Source organism: Sminthopsis crassicaudata, chromosome 4, assembly GCF_048593235.1.
Source record: "Sminthopsis crassicaudata isolate SCR6 chromosome 4, ASM4859323v1, whole genome shotgun sequence".
Lineage (NCBI taxonomy): Eukaryota > Metazoa > Chordata > Mammalia > Dasyuromorphia > Dasyuridae > Sminthopsis > Sminthopsis crassicaudata.
The window spans coordinates 435,314,449-435,331,659 of NC_133620.1; positions in this window are offsets into that span (position 1 = coordinate 435,314,449).

Sequence of the window (17,211 nt, forward strand, 5' to 3'; positions counted from 1 at the left end):
TTTGACAGAAAGAATTTCTTTACTAGGGAGCTCTGTACAGTGTCTGACACATATTAGACACAATAAGTTGTTCTTGACTAACCGGCTACACCAGTGAAATTTACCCAAAGTATGGGCTTAATAAATACTGACTGACTGGCTACACCAGTGAAATACTCACATTGTAGATGCTTACTAAATGGTTCTTGACTGACCGCATTAGTGAAATTTACCCATAGCAGGAGCTTAATAAATAGTTAAAGACTAGCTATACCAGTGAAATATTCACATAGTAGATGTTTACTAAATTGTTCTTGACTGGTTACATTAGTGAAATACATTGTAGATGCTTTAAAAATTGTTATTGACTAACTTCCAGTAAAATATACCTATAGTAGGAACTTAATAGTTATTGACTGATTGGCTACATTAGTTCTAATCCAATGGTCCCCCAGTTTTATAGACAAAAAAACTAAGGTGCCCAGAGACTAAGTGATATACCAAGATCAGGCATGTGCTGATTTCATGCTCTTTCATGCTACTTCTATCAATATGAGTCACCCTTAGCTCTACTTTCACTATGAGATGGGTGCAACTGATCTCCCAATTCCAAAGTCTTCCCTTTCAGCTATCTCTCAATCTTGAAGAGGAACTGATAGCAGTCTAATGGAGCCATGTTTTTCTTCTACTCTGTCAGCAAGCCATAGTAATTCCCATAGTAAATCCCCATAGTAAACTTATGTCTAAAAAAGTAACAGATTTTTAAAAGGGGCAGAGGGAGGCATAGTGATGAGTTTCCTTTAAAGCTAATATTTTCTCCTGTACCCTGAGAACTGAATTCAAATTCAGTATCAAATACCTATTTTCTTGATCCTGGGTAAAACATTTAACCTTTGTCTATCTCAGTTTTCTAATCTGTAAAATGAGAATAATGATAATACCTACTTCCTAGGGCTGTTATGAGGATCATACATGGTAAGTACTTATATAAATGTTAGTCATCATTATCATCATTTTTTATTATTAACCTGTGGGGAAACCTTACTTAGAACTATGAGGAGGATTAGTAGAAAACAGTATTTAAGCCAGCCAAGGACAAGTATCAAGAAATGTCTTCAGATTGCACATGTTTAGTCTATCTTGGAATACTTGCTGTCTAGGAGAAGGGAATGGGGTACTGAAGGGAAAAAAAAATTGGAACACAAGGTTTTGCAAGAGTCAGTGTTGAAAATTACCTTTGCATATATTTTGAAAATAAAAAGCTATTACCAAAAGAATTAATTAACTTTTTTTTTTTTTCCCCTGAAGCTGGGGTTAAGTGACTTGCCCAGGCTCACATAGCTAGGAAGTGTCTGAGATCAAATTTGAACTCGGGTCCTCCTGAATTCAAGGCTGGTGCTCTATCCACTGCACCACCTAGCTGCCCCAATTTGAAATTTTAAAAAGAAAAAAGAAAGAAATGTCTTCAGTGTGGTGTTAAAATTCTTTGCAGTTTCCATTTTATGAAATCAGTGTGGAAAATAGGAAGACCTGGATTCAAATTCTGCCTTAGACATATAATTGATATACTCTGGGCAAGTCATTTCTCACAGTACTCTAAGCAATTCTCTAAGATTATAAGGTGGGGGAAAAAAAAAAAAAAGATACTTACTTGAATTGGGAGTTTCCCTTCATTGTTTCCCATACACAAATTCAATTCCTATCCCTCTCTTTTATGAAAACTATTATGAATTTTACAAGCTTTTGGATCAAATAGGTTGAAAAAAATTAAGCTTTAGGATAATCTTTACAAATGATCTTTCCTCTTTAAGGAAATGATGATCAGGAAAGTAGCATGAACCTAACAAAAAATAATAATAATATAATAATTAAATAATTTAAAATAATAAAAATCCCATAATATGATATGCAAATAGATACAATTTTAGTCTGATATTCCATCTCCAAAGAAAGAACAGTGGCTTTTTCTCTTTTTCCTTTTCATACAGAAATCAAAGTATTCCTTGGAGAGATATGGGTAAGATTCCTAAATAGCTTATCAAAGTCTCTCCACTTAGACAATCTATGTGAATGGATACAAATAACCTATGTGGAAAATACATAGACATACCTATACTAACATTTATATAGCAATTTAAAATTTGCCAAGTGCTTTATATATATATATATTACCTCTTTTGAGTCTTAAAACAACTCTGGGAGAGGGGCAGCTAGATGGTACAGTGGATAGAGCACCAACCCTGAAGTCAGGAGGAGCTGAATTCAAATCTGGACTCAAGACATTTAACATTTCCTAGCTGTGGAATTTTGGGCAAGTCACTTAAACCCAATTGCCTCAGCAAATAAAAAAAAAAGAAGAAGAATGAATAAAACAACTCTGGGAGGTAGATGCTATTATTACCACCATATTACAGATGTAGAAACTGAGTCTGAAAAGGAAAAAGGTTGTCTTGTGACAATTACAAAGATATCTCTTTTTTAGTCATTGCTGAGCAAGATTTTTTCAGAGTCCTATATAACAGGCATATCCTACTTTTGGAAGAAGGCCAACCTGAGAGCCAATGTGGCTTCAGAAGGGGATAAAGAACAGTCCATATGGTGTTTATAATCCAGAAGAGATTCCAGAAGCAGAACAGAGGTCTGTATACAACATTTGTAAATCTAATCAAGGCCTTTGATACTGTCAGTCATGAGGGCTTATGGAAAATTATGCCAAAATTTGGTTGCCCAGAGAAGTTCATCTGTATAGGACATCAATTTTTTTTTTTATTAACTTTATAATTATAAAAATTTTTTAACAGTACATATGCATGAGTAATTTTTTTTATAACATTATCCCTTGTATTCATTTTTCCAATTTTTCCCTCCCTCCCCTAGAGGACAGGCAATTCCATACATTTTACATGTGTTACAGTATAACCTAGATACAATATATGTGTGTAAATCCAATTTTCTTGTTGCACATTAAGTATTGGATTCCGAAGGTATAAGTAACCTGGGTAGATAGACAGTAGTGCTAACAGTTTACATTCACTTCCCAGTGTTCCTTCTCTGGGTGTAGTTGTTTCTGTAGGACATCAATTTCATGATGACATGCTTGTCCAGGTTCTGGCCAAATGGACAATACTCTCTCTAGTTTTCCTTCTTATAAGCAGTTATAAGCATAAAACAAAGGAGTTCTTCAATCCAATCAAGCCTGATTAGCATCTTCCCAGTCAAGTACCCAATCTAATTTGAGTAATAGTCAAATAACAACTCATCTTTTCTTGTGTAAACACTTTTTAAAGCAAGACCCTCAAGCGATTAATATGTATAGAATTTATTTTAACCTGAAGGCAAAACTATCTAGACACTTCTATTCAACTTAATTTATTTTAGCCCATTTCTCCAGCTTATTGGGATTTTTTAAAATATTGATTTTATTTCAAATACATTAGCTATCCTTCCCAAGAGTGCATCATTTGTCAATTTGACAAACTATCTATGTCTTCCTCCTGGTCATTAATAAAATTGTCAAACAAATTAAGGCTAAAGACAGAATCCTGCAGCATGGGATAAAAGATTTTCCTCTAGGGTAATATTAATCCATTAATTAACATTCCTTTGGCATAACTGTTCAGAGAACTATACTCTATTCTCTATTTTGTGCACAAAGATATCATGAGTTATTTTTCAAAAGCTCTGCTGAGCTATAGCTTTTTTTGATGTATCAGACTAATCAAAAAATCAAATGTGATTGAATTGGCTTGATTAAGTGAACTCATTGAGGCTCCTAATGATCACCATTTTCTTTGTAGGGCAAGTCATCTATTTAATAACATTCTCTAGAATTGTTCCTACAATCAATGCCAAATGTACTTTATAATAACATCCTCTGCCTTAGTTTTCTCTTCTGTAAAATGAAGGGGTTATTAAAAAAAAAAAAATAGTATTTCCAAAGACTTTTTCAACTCTAATTCAGTTAATGTCAGAAGGGACCCAACCAACCCTAAGTCCTTCTATAAAACTTTGTATTTGTTTTGTTTCTAAAATTCAAGAAATAGGACCACTTTAATTAAATAGCCAAAGTTATGAATTAACACCTACAGATTAGGATCCCTAGATCAAAGCTGAGATGATAGAAGGAATCCTTTAGCCTGCAGTGAATTCAGCTTCCCAGGAAACAAAACAAACCTACTCTAGTAATTTCCCTACCCTAAGGGATTTAGTCCTTTCTCCTAATTCCAAGAACCAAAAATAAATGGGTGATATTTCAGCTCCTTTGTTTGGCTCTTTCCATTTTTTTAATCCAATCTTTTTATACAAAGGATAAAAAAAAAAAAAAAAAAAAAACTCCTAGAGTATTTTAAGACAGAAGCAATGCTCCTAAATCCAAGGGTTCTTAACCTGTTTTATCTGATGAAGCCGATGGCCTTCTTATGACAAAAAAAAAATTTTTTAAATGCATAAAATAAAATACATAGAATTACACTGAAATACTTATCAAAAAATAAAAAATAAAAAAAACCTCATGCATCTCAGTTAAGAACTCCTTAAATCTAGCAGAAGTGTATAGACTTTGGCCAAGAAAGAAAAAATCAACTGATAATTATTATTAATAATAATACATCTATGTAGTGTTACAAATCAATCTCCCAAAATAACCATGTGTGTATGTATGTGTACATATATAAATGTATATATCATGTCACTTTATGATATTTCTGCTCTGTATTATAATATATAAATAATATTTAATTAATATCAATATGCCACACATTAATATATAGTGTGTTATATAATGCATGATTATTATAATGTATATCTGTATGTATGCACATATACCGTGTGTGTGTGTGTATGTGTGTGTGTGTTCCCCATGTTAGTTTAGAGGAGTGAATTTGATTGATCACACATGAGTGAGTTAGTGCTAAAGCCCAATTGGCACCCAGGTTTCGTGACAGTGTAAGAAAAGCTGTAGGAGAGAAGAAGGGAACTAACTAATGAGGAGGGATGGGATCATGATAAAGTGGAAAGAACCCTTCACTCCTACCCCATTCAAATTGGGTGCAGATATTTTCTGGCTGCCTCCTGCCCTCTTCCCCACTTTCCTCTCAAGTCTGGTAGTCTTTTCAATTTATCAATTATATGTCCCCATCATATGTCTACCCAAAGAGAATTTGCAAAAACATGTAAAGGTATCCAGTCTATTTCTACCATTCTGCTCCATGTGTTTACCTAAGGAAAGCCCAGTTGGGTAAGATTGAATATCATTGTTCTTAGCTCAGTCATATACTATCTAGAATAGGTAATTATGACCTGCCTTTTTTTTTTTTTTTTTTTTTTTGACAAAGGTGACCAAAAGCTGTAGAAAAATCAGCAATAGCCATAAATCAAATCCATCTAAATTGTGTCTGAAAAAGGGTCTTCTCTTCAACATGCAGTCATGGAGTTGTTGCTTAACAACCTCAAATGAAAGGAATTCTGCCTTCCAAGACAATGTATCCCCTTTTAGAAAGTTTTAATGGTTAGGAAGACTTTTTCTCTTCCATCAAGCCTAAATTTTCTTCTTGCCTATTTTTAGTCATGGCTCCTAATTCTGTGTCAAACAAGTCTAATTAAGCTCATTCTCAGGTTCCCAAGTCTAAATCCGCAAGGAACCTTTCACAGAGGAAGAATATGACCTCAGAGACTTTAAGTGGTTTACCTAAAGTCATATGGAAATCATTGCCTCGTCTTTAAATGCTTATGGCAAATCCCTTCCAATTGTGTTCCTTGTAAAAAAAAAAAAAAAAAAAAAAAAAGGTGTGTGTGTGGGGGGAACATGAGAGTTGAGATGGGGATGAAGTATACATGGTAGAACAGAGCTCAGGTTATAAGGAATATATCTAGTATATATCTAGTCCCTGACCTCAGGCAGCTTATATTCTACTGAGAATAAAAAACGTAATAATAATAAAAAACTTAATCTCATTTCCATTAGACAGCCTTTCTAATACTTGAAGACAACTATCTTGCCTCTCAACTCCACCTCAAGTAATCCTTTTCCTAAAATAAACATTCACAATTTAATCAATTGACTCTCATTTTACTAGGTCATACTTCGGGTTTGTCAAAATTCCTCTTAAAAGTGGACCTCAAGGTCCAGATGTTATCTTATCAATGTATACAAGGATGGATCATCCTATCACCTTCTATAAGATTACTGTGGGAATGTAATTCTAGATTGAAATAACCCTGAGTATTTCTCCACATGAATTGCTAGATAGTCATATTTACTCCATCCTATATTTATACAAATGATTATTTTATTCTAAATGTAGTTTTTTCAAATTTTCACAATGATCATTCTAAATTTCACATTTTAATTTTGTTGTTTTTCAGTCATGTCTAATTCTTTGTGACCCCATTTGGAGTTTTCTTGATAGAGATAGTGGAGTGGTTTCCGTTTTCTTCTTCACTTCACTTTACAGACCAGAAAACAGGCAAAAAGGATGAAGTAACTGGTTCAGATGATAAATACCCAAGGCCAGATTTGAACTCAGAAAGCTGTACCTTTTTGATTTCAGACGTGGCATTGTATCTAGTGAGCCCATCCAGCTGCCCTGCATTTTAATTTATATTGTAATTTTACTTCTAAATCTCTAAACTGGCCCATAGCCAACATGTCGAAATCTTTCCTCCAAATTCTGTCATCCAATGTGTTAATTTTGCCTTCCAACTTCATGTCATAGGCGGATCAGATAAGTATGCCATCTGTGTCTTTAACCAAGTCATTGACAAAACCAAGAATGAGACAGAGCCAAGAATAGAGTACTGCAGCATAGGACTAGAGATCTCTTACTAGGTTAGATCTAAACAGGTTCAATAGTCAAGCCTCTTTGTGTACAGCTCAAACTTCAGAGAACCCAGCTCACTGTACCATATAATTCATGCTCCCCTTTCTTGTTCATAACAATATTTGAAAATACTCACTTGTTAAATTGAAAAGTTATGTAGCATAGATCACAATGAGAGTTTTTTTTTAAAAATCAATGTTGGTTGGATTATAGATAATATCCCCTTAAGGGATATTATGTCAGATGTGGTTGAGTAGGAAACAACTACATGGTTAGCAGCTAGTGCTGGTAAGCCATGGGGAATACAGGAGTTTTGATTCCTAGCTCAAATACTTTGCCACTGTGTGACACAAAGTTTATCTTTACTAAGACATTTTCCTTATCAGTTAAAAGTGAATAATAAGAATACCTATCCCATGGAGTTGTTGTGAAGATTAAATGAAATGATACATGTAGAGTGCTGTCTAAATGTTTACTATCTCCAGAGTGGTAAAGCTGATTTTTGGTTAGGAGGGAAAGAAGTCCAAAGAGTGAGGGAATATATTCATGTTACTCCTTTTTCCTCCCTTTAAACTGACTGAAAAAAGTGACTGAATCTCAGACTTAGGAGTGACCTCCTAATGGACTTGATCAGAAATCACCTTTACAATTGTGTGCTTGGCCAATGAGACTCCACTTGAAGACCCCCCCTTTGTAATGAGAAATCCTTACATTTGGAGGGTGTTTGTTATATTACTCTGTTCTTGGCTGTCTCATTCATAGTTTTGTCAATGACTTGGTTAACTATTATTATTCCATGTATTGGGACCATCACCAATTATCTTAACTTTTGTCTTGCCCTTGGACTCATAACTCTGAAGGAGATTGTGAGGCTGATGATTTTGCACAGCCTCTTAAATCCATTTCAACTCACAAGTCAAGACCTCACCTTCCTGATGTCAGTGGTCCTCTTCGAAAAGAAAGGATGAAAAATATCATTTGTATAATCCCATGTTTATATGAATAGCATCAAGTAACATGTACATTAGCTTCCTGACAATTATGGCCTTTACATGTTAACTTCTCAGTATATAACAAGCACTCTCTAAATGTCGGGGTTTCTCATTACAGGGAGGTCTTCAAGTGGAGTCTCATTTGGTCATTTTTGGTAAAGTTTATATATAACTCTCAGAGAGTCATTTTTGGTAAAGTTTAAACAATGGAAATAGGAATAACATATACTCCTTCTAGCTCCCCTTCTTACTCTCTGGACTTCTTCTCCTCCTAACCAAAAATCAACTTTACCACTCTGGAGATAGTTCTGTTCTATGGCTCTCCTGATTAATGAGTCTGGCCCAGATCTTTCAAGTCAATCTCTCTTTATTCCCTACTTCACTCCTCACTCTCTGGTCTCTACTTCTCTACCAGAATCTTCCATCTTTATTGTATTCTCTTCCCCCATTAGAACTTAAGGTCCTCAAGCGGCTTTTACTGGACTATTTTTGTTGTTGTTGTTTGGGTTTACATCCCTAGTACTTAGCACAATGCCTGAAATGTAAAAAGCTCTTAATAAATGTTCTCTTTATCTATCTATCCATCATCCATCCATCCATCTATCTATCTATCTATCTAGCAACTTATGGGAAGAGATTTACTCTATGAAACTCTTCTCCAGTGGAAGAACTGAAATTACTCTGAGCTCTTGAAAGCTTTGTGGATGGAATGCAAACTTTGTCAAGTTTCCTACCAAAATATAAAGCTATTTTGATACAAGCCTATTTCCATTTGATATTTTTAACTTTACACACCAGTGACCACACGATGAGGAAACTTCTTTGGAGAGGAAGACTTACTATTCAAATCACAGATCTTTGGAAGTACTGGAATACAGGCACAGTGACATGTATGGAAGAGAACCATGAGCTATGTAAAGAAAGGCGATACTAAGATTTCTTAATAGGAGGGTGTAATGGACTGTGTATATTAACGAGTGTAATGATATGCATAAGAAGAATTTCAAAATGAGATGTGTAAAAAGAAAGCTACAATGAGATGTGCATGTTTCAAGAATCATAATAACATGCTTAAATGGGTGGTATAATGAGAAATGGAAGGCTGTAAAAAGATGAGCATGTTTAAAGGTTGTAGTGAGTTACATAAATCAAAGTAATGAGATGTGTGTTTAAGAAAGTAATGAGCTGTGAAATGGAAGGTGTAAGAAAATGTGCATATTTAAAACATATAATGAGATCTGTGTATGAAAGAGCAGTAATGAGATGCCCCAGGTTAAGGAATATAATAATGATCTGAATAAAAGAAAGGTGTAATGAGATTCATAAGGAGTCATCAAGCAACCATAATCTGGGAATACTAATTTCATGCTGTTTGTATAACTTTGAAAAAATTGAAATATATTCAGGGTTTGGGTTTTTGGCTTTTGTTATTGTTATTGTTTTTACTGGAACTTCTAAGACCTCCTGTTATTAGGAATTCCCAATGAGGAAATTCCCTTTACCAATGGGGATCATTACCTGAGTTGTCTAAGAATAGTGAAAAGCATTAAATGCCTTGTCAGAATTCTGGAATTTGAAATCAGATCTTCTTGACTGCATAGCTATCTCTCCACTCTACTCCATTTCTTCTCAAATATTCATTATCAACCATAATATATTTTTCTATTGCCAAGGGTTGTCATTTCTAATATCACTATTTCTCTCCCATCCTTCTTTTTCTCCTCTTATCTCCACTTACACAGAAAATACCCTAGAGCAAATAAATTTTCCATATCTCACACCTAGACTACTGCAATAGCTTTTGGTTAGCTCCTCTGAGTCAAATTTCTCCCCTATTTTGATCCATCATCTACTCAGAAAAGAAAAAAAAAGTTCTAAGGCATAGCTTTGACCATGTCACTCCATAGTCAGTGGGCTCCAGGTCTGTTTGACATTTAACCTCCTTCTTTCCTTTCTGGTCTTCTTGTGATTCATTCCCCTCCCCATATTCTTCATTCCTTCAATTCTGATCAACTTGCAGTTCCTCCAACTCAACACTCTTATTATCTCCCTTCTCTGTGATTTTTCACTAGTTATTACTCCTGCCTGGAATGCTCTCCATCCTTATCCTTACATCTGAATTTTCCTGCCTTCCTTCAAGACTGAGCTCCAATTCTGATAGACAGGGCTCCTGATGAAAAAAGCAACCCACCTCCAGAGAGAGAAGAGATGATCTCTGAGAGAAAATCAAGTATCATTTTTTAAAATTTTCTTTATTTCTCTTGCTTTTCTCCTTTTGCAACATGGCTAATATAAAAACATGGTTTGCATGATTTCACTTATATAACTGATATTATATTGCTTGCTTTTTTAATGGTTAGAGAAGGATTAAAATATAAGATTATTGAGAGCAGAGACTTTTATTTCCACAGAACAGCCAATCAATAAGCATTTTTCTTCTAAGTACGTATTATGTACTTACTAAACAGTAGATCAATATATGTCAGAAGACTATTGTGCTAATTGCTGAAAATACAATGAAAGAAAAAAAATTGGTTTCTTTCTTCAAGCTTACATTTTAGGAGGGGAAACAACAGTTATACACATATACAATGTAATCAGTGAAATGGGCAGTAATCTCAGAGGGCAAGCCCTAGAAGGAGGATGTTGGAGAAGAGGCTAATATAATGAATCAAGACTGGATAGAATATAATAAAATTAAAACTGAGAAACAGCTAAGTACATTGGTTAGAGCACTGGCTTTGCAGTCAGGAGGATCTGAGTTTAAATCTAGTCTCAGACACTAACTATGTGACTGAGCAAGTAACTTAAGCCCAATTACTTCCAATAAATGAGTAAATAAAATAAATTGAACAGGGATAAATGTAAAATTTTACAATTAAGTTTAAAATTCCATTTCACAATGGAAGACAGAAAGGATAGGGTTAAACAGCTTTTATGAAATAGATCTAGATGTTTTAGTTGGTTTTCATCTGAATCCTTTCAGTCACATCCAACTCTTCATGACCTGTTTTGGAGTTTTCTTGGCAAAGATACTAGAGTAGTTTGCCATTTCCTTCTTCAGCTCAATTTACAGATAAGGAAACTAAATAGGATTTATTAACCTGCCCAAGATCATAGTTAGTGGCTAAGGCCAGATTGGGGCTCAGGAAGATGAGTTTTTCTGACTCCAGATTTGGCACTCTATCCACTGCACCATTTCATGGAGGAAATTGGTGAAATTGAGAAAGCCTTGAAAAAACATTGGTAAGAGAAGGTCTGAATAGGAAAGGCATAAGGGGTACAGATATGTCATAAGAGGACAGGCACTCAACTCTAGAAGGAAATGCTAAGCATAGCCTAGTAAGAGATCTTGGCCACAAAGGTAATATAAATATGCCAAAGCTGGGCAGAGCACCAGGACAGAAATATAACCAAGAAATCTAGATATTTGGACAGATTCAGATGATATAGGAATGATACATGCTCCCTTCCAGTAGAAACAGTCTGACCTACAAACATACTCCCAAAAAAGGGGGCAACCCATTCCCTCATCCCAATCTACCTGCAGTGGGCAAGAGAAGGAGGCTGAAGGCCTCTACATATTAAGACATTACATATATATACACATAAATAAGGCCATCTACATATTACATTCTGTATAAAACATTAAGACAATCTTCAGATGACCCTGCCTAGATTTGATAAACTGATTCCACCCAGGTTAAATTAGGGATCCTCAATCCTGAGAACAGAAAGATTTTTTTAAATGAATATGTTGAATGAGTAAGTCTTGAATCCATTAACCATGAGATACCTTATTTCAGTTTTTCATTTGCAAGGAAAAAATTAGGGAGTCAAACAGTAATTGAGATAGAATCCTGCTGCCTTTTACAAATTCTTCGTCACTTTGTGGGGAAGGCAACAGACTTTTAATCAAATCACAAATTTCTATCTTCTCTTTTTTTGGTTTGTTTTTCATTTTTATGTTTAAGGTGATAACATTAAAACCATAAGGCGAGCCAGTAGGGGGTGTGAAAGATAAAATTACAGCTAGAAAATCAATGGAAACATAGTTATACACAATTATTTTCTGTTCCCTATGTCCCCTGTAAGTGAATTAACCTTTAAAAGCAAAATTGCTTTTGATTTTTTAAAATCTCATTTAAATGAAAAAAAAGTTTGGTTTTAGAAATCTCATCTTATTTTCAGTGTTACTACAATCATTGCCATCTCACCTTCATCTTTAATCAAAATCTGACATGGTATAGGTAATAATGTTAACATGAATGTCATAGAATGATTGTCTATTTCCTTAGACAATTTCCTTATTAAATGTCATGAGAGATGAAGCTCTTATTCTAAATTTTTAATTAAAAATAAATAAATAAATAATATGTATATACCATTTATTTAGAAATTTAGAAAATTAGGAAATTATATGTTATATAATTTATTTAGAAAATAAATATATAAGCATACCTCCACACCCCACCTCCCTGAAAGTGCTTCTGAAATGTTTATTGAATGAATGATTAAAAAGTTCAAACTATTTTCTTTCATCATGTAATCTGACTTGACTAAATCTTTGGGGTACAGAGGTAAATATATCATTAATCCCATTTTATACATGGAGCTGCTGAGGCACAAAAGAGCACATAATAGAAATAATACAAAATGGGGAGAGGAGGGGAAAATTTGGAACACAAGGTTTTGTAAGAGTTAATGTTGAAAAATTATCCATGCATAGGTCTTAAAAATAAGTTTTAATTTAAAAAAAAAAAAGAGAGAGAGAGAGAGAGAGAGAGAGAGAGAGAGAGAGAGAGAGAGAGAGAAGAAAAAAAAAAAAAATGGGACCAGAAACTTTCTTTAAAGATTGACCAGAACCTTTGATTCTTACAAAACATATATCCAAATGTAATGCCAATATAATATCTTTAAAATATTCAATTCAACTCCTGAGGCTGAGAGGAACAGTCCTATGTAAGTATATATGAGGATATTATGAATATTCCTAAGAGCTAAGGAGAAAATCATTCATTCCTCTTATACCTCACTACCCTACATAAATTCTACAATCCAGGGAAATTTATTCCTCCCACAAGACATACTATCTATCAACCCCAGGTATTTTCAGTGGCTGTCTCCTATGCCAAGAACTCTCCCTCCTCATCTCTGCTGATTGTCTTCCCTAGCTTCCTCAAGTTTCACCTACTCTCATCTTTTTATGAGAAGCCTTTCCCAGTCCTCCTTAACCTTAATGCTTTCCCTCTATTGATTACCTCCAATTTAATCCAATATATAACTTGATTATACATTGCCTTCCTCAGTAGAATATGAATTCCTGAAAGCACAGACTCTCTCTCTCTCTCTCTCTCTCTCTCTCTCTCTCTCTCTCTCTCTCTCTCTCTCTCTCTCTCTCTCTCTCTCTCTCTCTTCTCTCTCTCTCTCTCTCTCTCTCTTTATTTTTTGAAGGCTTTTTTTTTTTTTTTTCATTACGTAGAGATCTATGTCTTCTCTCACAACATAACTTTTATGGGAATGTTTTGCACAAGTTCACATGTGGATTATCAATTAGTGGTGAAGATAAAGGAGAGAAGCTAGAACTCAAAAAAATTAAATGTAAAAATTGGTTTTAAATATAACTGGGGAAAATATTAAGTAAATGCATTTTTTAAAAAAGGTTAGAGCTGAGGAATAGCTAAAGCTCCATATGTAGAAAGAGCAGAATAATGCCTTTAATGATTTCAGATATTCAAATGATATACATACAGGTGCACACTGCATGTTTATTTCTTTTGGTTCATCTGTTAAAGTATAAACTTCTTCAGGACAGGGACTTTAACATATAATCCCAAGTCCTTGTTGGGCCCCTTACAGGTAGTAAAACTTAAAATATTTTGTCTTGAAGGCATAAGTTCAAAAATCATTCTTTGTGGGTATTTTTGGTAACACATGCCATATAATGAATATTATTATAAAAAATTAGTATTATTAAATAGTATTAATAGAATTATATCATAGTATATTAATAGATTATTAATATTAGTAATAGTTCACACTTAAATTGAACTTTAAGGTTTTAAAAGCACTTAGTATATACTATTTCATTTGATTCTCACAACAATACTGTGAACTAAATGCTGTTACTGTTGTTGTTATTACTATTATATCTATGATGTCTTTGGTATAGGGAACTGCCAGTGGCAATTTTCTCTACCAATTAAGATTGGAATCTTCTTTGCAACTTTTAATTTTAGTCAATTCAAGGCATTGACAGGATAAGTAATTTACAAGCATTTATTGAGTACTTACTATACACCAGACGTGGTGCCAAGCATTTTGTAAATATAATAATAAATAAATATAAATATTATCTTATTTGACCTTCACAACATATGTTTATGTGTGTGTGTATAAAATTATTCTATATATATTTGAGGAAACTGAATGAAGTTGAGAGTTTAAGTGACTTGCTCAGTATGACACACATATCAAGGGCTAAGGTAAGATTTGAAATCAGGTCTTCCTGATTTACTCCATTATCTGATTTCTCAAAGAGTAATATATTTTCTCCATTAAAATCCAACTCCCTAAATTCTCATTCCATCAAACCTGCAATTTATTTTCCTAGTGTCTATTTTAGTGTTAAATCTCAACTATTTGCTTCCACTTACTCTGGGGCCACTGTCAGGAGTCTTAACAAAAATCTTTTTTGCTTATATCATTTCTGTCTTCCATCCTTCTCTCCCCATCATTTCATCACTACCTCTGTGAGTATGTATATACACATATGTATATATATGCATATGTATGTGTATAAAATTATTCTATACATGTAAAATGGAATGTAGCAATATGAAGGTTTTGAATTATTAGAATTTTATTATGACCCACAGATGATTTCAGAAAGGCCTGGAGAGACTTACATGAACTGATGCTGAGTGAAATGAGCAGGACCAGGAGATCGTCATATACTACAACAATACTATATGATGATCAATTCTGATGGATGTGGCCATTTTCAACAATGAAATGAACCAAATCAGTTCCAATAGAGCAGTAATGAACTGAACCAGCTACACCCAGCAAAAGAACTCTAGGAGATGATTATGAACCACTACATAGAATTCCCAATCCCTTTAATTTTGTCCACCTGCATTTTGGATTTCCTTCACAGGCTAATTGTACACTATTTCAAAGTCCGATTCTTTTTGTACAGCAAAATAACTGTATGGACATGTATACATACATTACATTTAATTTATACTTTAACATATTGAACATGTATTGGTCGACCTGCCATCTGGGGGAGGGGGGAAGCAGGGGAAAAATTAGAACAAAAGGTTTGGCAATTGTCAATGTTGTAAAATTACCCATGCATATATCTGGTAAATAAAAACTATTAAAATTAAAAAAAAAAAGAATTTTATTTAACTGTCTTGTCCTCTTTGAAATTCTCTTCCGTATTTATTAGAAATAGAGAAGCCATTATTAAGTTTTAAAAAGAAAATACTGTATAATAAAATACTGTAAATAAATAAATAGTATAATAAAGTCATTGGGACAATTAATCTAAATCTCTTAATATTTCTTTTTTTCAGACACTACCCACTGATAAATGTAGAAGTTTAAGTGAGTCTTATATATCTTCTATATTCAGGAGAGAAGAGAAAAAAAAAAAAAGAGTGTTTTTTTAAGTAACTAAAAAGTGGTATTTAGAATTAGCATCCCCAGTTTCTTTCAAGTATTAGATTTTGGTCCAGAGGAAGAAAAACCACAGCATTACTTGAGTCCTTTCCACAGGTTTGAAGGCAAAAAGCTCTGTCCCACAGTCCAGAAAATATAGAATAATGACTAAGATAAGAAGGGAAAGAGCTTAATATGTAGGAATGAAAATTGACCAAATATCCCCTCCCTTTTTCAAAGGCAGTGGCAGCAGTCAAGATTTCTTGCAATTTACTCCTTTTTCTGCCATGAATACTTAAGCCTTTTGTCTAGAGGAAAACATCATTTTATTTATCCAGTTTATTCCTATACCCAGGCAAGATTGATTTTTTTTTTTTTTTTTTTTTTGGCAATAACGTTCTAGTGTCATTTGAAATTGACTATCACAAAGTCTTATTATTTCCCCTTGCCACACTAAAACATAATGATCAGGAAGCCTGTGTACGTGTGTGTTCAGCTTGAGAGAGATATATATAGCTATAAGGAGCCTTTAGTGAGGACTTCAAATATTTAGCTGGTGCAATGAGTACTTTGGGGGAAATGATCAATGCAACTATTTCAAATACCTCTGCTTGCTCCAGAGAAATTGTAAAGAGCAAAAGAAAGCATCAGTTCAGATTTCCCTGGATAGCACTTTTAAGAGATATGAACATCCAAATCATGTTCTCTAAATGCTTCTAAAATTTTAAAAAAGCAAACTAAATTACAGTTAAGTAAATAATAATGACTACCCACATGAAAGAGTAGCTAACATTTATATAGAACTTCAAGTTTACAAAGCATATTGCCGGTATCATTTATCTACAAAGCTCTACTGAAGAAAACCTTAGAAAATTTCTAATATAATACATATATTGTATTTAATTTATACTTTAACATATTTAACATGTATTGGTCAATCTGCCATCTAGGGGACAGGGTGAGGGGAAGGAGGGGAAAATTGGAATAAAAGGCTTGGCAATTGTCAATGCTGTAAAATTACCCATGCATATATCTGGTAAATAAAAAGCTATAATAATAAAAAAAGATTTGCCAAGGGAAAAAAAAAAGAAAATTTCTAATATGATTCTCTCATTTTAAATATTAATTCATTGAGTCCAAGAGAATTTACATGACTTGACACAAGTCGTAAAACTAATGAATGACAAAGTTAAGATTAGAACCCAGATTTCCTGAATTTTTCTTTATACCATATTGTCTTTCAGAGTGTTATCAGGGCACTTGCCAATAAGTGCCTAGTTTGGGGGACATATATATACTAGATTGTGCCCACTGACAACCCACATAGATATTTGATGACTGGTTCAGGAAGAATGAGATGTATCAGGGGTTTTGTAATCTATCTCAGAGCATGGGCAGGTATTCTTTGATTATTCTCTGTACACTTAATGTGTGGAATATAATGACAAAAAAAAATGAAACAGTATCTACCCTTAAGGATTTTATATTCTATCAAAGGAGATAATATATACATAAATTATTATATATAAAGCAAATACAAAGTGATTTTTATTAGGGGGAGGGGTAAGCACTAATTTCAGGCACTTCAGTCCAGTGAGTCAAACATTTATTAAGCAAATACTATGTGTCAGTCACTGTTCTCAGCACTAGAAATGCAAAGAAAGGCAAAAAATACTTTGTTCCCCAGAAGGTCACAGTTGTCTGATAGGGGAGAAATGTACAAATAAGATATATGCAAAATATTATTTTAACAC